Source organism: Arachis ipaensis, chromosome B05 (assembly GCF_000816755.2).
Source record: "Arachis ipaensis cultivar K30076 chromosome B05, Araip1.1, whole genome shotgun sequence".
Classification (NCBI taxonomy): Eukaryota; Viridiplantae; Streptophyta; class Magnoliopsida; order Fabales; family Fabaceae; genus Arachis; species Arachis ipaensis.
The window spans coordinates 130,926,295-130,931,261 of record NC_029789.2 but is presented as its reverse complement, the minus strand read 5'-3'; positions in this window follow the sequence as shown (position 1 = coordinate 130,931,261).

The following is a 4,967-nucleotide window of genomic DNA, read 5'->3' as shown; positions in this document are numbered from 1 at the left end:
GTTCGTTTTGTGTTAGTAGATAAAAGCATTATTACAGTGGCTGGAGTTGTTGAAGATGTTTTGGTGAACATTAAAGGGCTCATATTTCCCACTGATTTTTATATCTTGGAGATGCCCCACAATGATTCAGATAAGCCATCATCAATCCTACTTGGAAGACCATTTCTGAAGACATCAAAATTCAAATTGGATGCTTTTTCAGGAACATACTCCTTTGAAATAGATGGCCGCATAGTAATCTTCAATCTGAATGGAGTCATTGACAACCCCCCAGAAGATCGTTCCATCTTCCAGTGTGATGTCATAGACGAAAGTGTGGCTGAAGTTCAAAAGGAAGAGTTTGAAGAGAGGCACACTGGACAAGGTCCAAGTGTGGGGACCCTCTTAACTGATAGTGAGGGCACTTCGCCATTTTCACAAGCCCCAGATAATCCAGAGCCCGCCCATGATCAAAAGTTAGAATTGAAACCTCTCCCTCCACATCTCAAATATGCTTATCTTGAGGATGAGCAGAAGCTTCCGGTTATTATTGCAAGGGAACTGACTTCTCAACAAGAAGAGCAGTTGCTTGATGTACTGAGGAAGCGTAAGAAGGCAATTGGGTAGAGTTTGGCAGACATAGTGGGAATCAACCCTCAAGTATGCGAGCACAGAATATTTTTAGAAGAGGGAGCAAGACCTGTCCATCAACCCCAAAGAAGATTGAATCCCACCATCTTGAAAGTTGTCAAAAAGGAAGTGACCAGACTATTAGAAGCAGGTATCATATATCCCATTTCAGACAGTGAATGGGTAAGCCCAGTACAAGTGGTGCCCAAGAAATCTGGAGTCACTACAGTGAAGAGTGAGCATAGAGAGCTCATAGCAACTAGAGTTCAGAATGCTTGGAGAGTCTGCATTGATTACAGGCGTCTCAACCAAGCTACCCGTAAGGATCACTACCTACTTCCATTCATTGATCAAATGCTGGATCGCCTGTCAGGTAAATCACATTATTGCTTTTTAGATGGTTACACAGGTTATTTCCAGATTCATATAGCTCCTGAGGATCAGGATAAGACTACTTTCACATGTCCTTTTGGGACCTATGCTTATAAGAGAATGCCCTTTGGCTTGTGCAATGCACCAGCTACCTTTCAAAGGTGCATGATGAGTCTTTTCTCTGATCTTATTGAGGACTGTATGGAAGTTTTTATGAATGATTTTAGCGTTTATGGTGATTCTTTTAGTCTTTGCCTAGATGGATTATCTAGAGTATTAGATAGATGTGTTAATACAAACCTTGTATTGAATTTCGAAAAATGCCACTTTATGGTAAAACAAGGGATTGTATTAGGACATGTGGTATCTAATAATGGCATTTCTATAGACCCAGCAAAGGTAAATGTTATTTCTAGTTTACCTTACCCCTCTTCTGTGAGGGAAGTCTGTTCGTTCCTTGGCCATGCAGGTTTTTACAGGAGATTTATTAAGGACTTCAGTAAGGTAGCACTTCCCTTATCTAGATTACTGCAGAAGGATATTGAGATCGAGTTCAGTGAGGATTGCAAACAAGCGTTTGATAAGCTGAAGACTGCTCTAACTCAAACCCCTCATTGTGAGAGGACCAGACTGGAGCCAGCCGTTTGAAATCATGTGCGATGCTTCTAACCATGCAGTAGGAGCAGTGCTGGCTCAACGTGAAGGTAAGGATTCTTTTGTTATTGCCTATGCGTCTAAGACTTTAGACACTGCCCAGTCCAATTATACTACTACTGAGAAAGAGCTTCTTGCTATTGTTTTTGCTCCGGATAAATTCCGAGCTTATTTACTTGGTACTAGAGTAGTAGTGTATTCGGACCATGCAGCTTTAAAGTATCTATTAGCTAAAAAGGAATCCAAACCAAGACTTATATGTTGGATACTGCTGTTACAAGAATTTGATTTAGAAATAAAGGATAGGAGTGGTAATCAGAATTTAGTAGCAGACCACTTGAGTCGCCTTGAACATATTAAGGATGATTCTACTCCTATAGATGATAATTTTCCTTTTGACAACCTGCAAGCAGTATCTGAGGTAGTCCCTTGGTATGCACCCGTCGCTAATTATTTAGTTAGCCGCACATTCCCTCCACATTTTTCTAAACATCAAAGAGACAAGCTGAAAAGCGAGTCTAAATATTATATATGGGATGACCCATATTTATGGAGGTGTGGCGCTGACCAGATCATTAGACGGTGTGTGCCTCAATCAGAATTCCAGTCTATTTTAGAGGCCTGTCACTCATCTGAGAGTGGAGGACATTTTGGCCCTCAAAGAACAGCAAGAAAGATCTTAGACTGCGGATTCTGGTGGCCTACTCTTTTTAGAGATGCTGCTGAGTTTTGTAAATCTTGCCCCCCATGCCAGAAATTTGGTAATATATCCAGGAGGGATGAGATGCCTCAACAATATATGCTTTTCTGTGAAATTTTTGATGTTTGGGGCATTGACTTCATGGGTCCATTTCCAAATTCTAATGGATATTTTTATATATTGTTAGCTGTGGATTATGTTTCCAAATGGGTGGAAGCAATTCCTACCCGCGCTGATGATGCTAACACTGTTGTTTCCTTTGTGAGAAACCATATTATATATCGCTTTGGATCACCACGAGTGATCGTGAGCGATCAAAGCACCCATTTTTGTAACAGGAGACTAATAGGATTGATGAAGAAGCATGTGATAATCCATAAAGTTGCAACAGCTTACCATCCCCAAACTAATGGGCAAGCCGAGGTGTCGAACAGAGAAATCAAGCGTATCTTGCAAAAGATAGTAAAGCCTCATAGAAAAGACTGGAGCACCAGGCTACAAGATGCACTGTGGGCATATAGAACAGCATACAAGACACCCATTGGGATGAGTCCCTTCCGCTTGGTTTACGAAAAATCTTGTCATCTCCCAGTTGAAATAGAACACAGAGCCTTCTGGGCAGTTAAGGAGTGCAACATGGGAATTGGGAATGCTGGAGCTGAAAGAAAGTTGCAACTGCAGGAACTGGAGAACCTTCGCCTAGAAGCTTATGAGAATTCCAGAATTTACAAGGAAAAGGCGAAAGCTGTGCATGATCAAAACATCAAGAAGAAAGAGTTCCAACCTGGAGATTTTGTCCTTCTTTACAAATCTCGACTGAGGCTCATGCCCGGTAAGTTGAGATCAAAATGGGAAGGTCCATACAGAGTAGAAAAGGCTGAACCGTACGGAGTTTATCACCTAAGCCATCCTTCAAGCTCTGAACTTATTATGGTTAATGGACAACGCCTGAAGCTATACCATGGTGAGAAGGTGCAGAAAAATAAGGAGCTTGAGATCTTCCGCTTGGAAGATCCCCACATAGCAGCAGATTGAGCTAGTGGAGCGTCCAACTTACGGACGTTAAAGCAAAGTGCTTGGTGGGAGACAACCCACCATGGTATGATCGTTCTTTTCTTTGTTTTTCCTATTCAATAACTCTTCTCTTTATTAGTACTTTTGTGCATTTGCATTTACATGTCTTTATATTTCTTTTAAAAAAAAAAAAATTTCGCCACGCGACGCGATCGCATCAGCGACGCGTCCGCGTCGCAGAGGGGGTGAAGAAAAAAAATAAATGAACAGAGAGTCCGGCTGGATCGTGGCTGGAGGCGTGCCAATGGCACAAATCGACCCACGCGACCGCGTCCCTGACACGTTCGCGTCGCATGGGAATCATGGCCTTCCACGCGACCGCGTGCCCCACGCGGCTGCGTGCCCTGAGTTTTCGACGTAAAAGGGTGCACATCAACATTTTGTGCGAGAGTGATGCTGGATTGGTGCTGGAAGCACAATCCTTGTCACGCGATCCCGTCGCCGACGCGACCGCGTCATCAGTTTTCTGACGCGCACTCATGCGATCGCGTGACCCACGCGATCGCGTCACCCCAATTTGGCAATTAAATTAAACTGAACAGAGAGTTGTGCTGGAGCGAGGCTGCACTCGCGCCAGCAGCGTAACACGGGTCACGCGACCGCGTGACCGACGCGATTGCATCCCCTTACCTGACGCGCACTCACACAAACGCGTGTCCCACGCGGCCGCGTCGCATACGCCGCACAGCTCAACCTAAATTGCCAAATTATCTTATCTTTCTCTCTTCCAAATCCTAATTTTCCTTTTCCCTCCTTATTTATTCCTTCCCCCTTCCCCTTTCTATCTCACCTTTCACTCTCTATCTCTCTCACCACCATTAACAAGGTTTTACCTTCTTCTTCCTTCTTCTCTTTTTCTATCATTCTTATTATATTATGTATATATATTATTATTTTCTTTTTCTTTTCAAATTTTTATTTTTCTTCTTCTTCTTTTCTTTTCTTTACATGGTGTTAGAAACCTTTTGAGTCATCATCCCTCATTATATGCTTGTGGATTATTGCAAATTGTTTGACAATTATTTTTCTCCCATTTAAGGGATTGCTTGCATGTTCATCTTCATATTTTCTATACCCTATTCACCATGCATGCTATATGTTTGTGAAAAAGCTCATGTGGCATTATGCACTTCTCTATGTTGCTATACTATTCAATGCTTGCTTTTCACAACTTTCTCTTATTATTTTATTAATTAAATTTAATTGTCAATACAAACGTGATGGTTTGTTATGAAGTAATGCTTGGTCTATGCTACTCGTGCCCTTTGCCAGCATGCCAATAAACACCTTGCATTCACTTGTTTTTATCTGCACTAGCTATTTTCCATTGATGGCTTTTCATATGTACTCGAGAGCATGTGTTCATGTCATCTACATTTTACTGTGCATCCATCACCCTCTTTTCCTTCCTTGCTGTATATCTCTTTAAATTTAATTTTCTTTCTCTTCCCTTCTTTCAGGATGGCCACCAAGAAAGGAAAGAAGAAAGCAACTTCCAAACCACCAGCAAGAAAAGGAACTAAAAGAGCATTAGTGGCAGAGCCTTCTTCAACCGCAG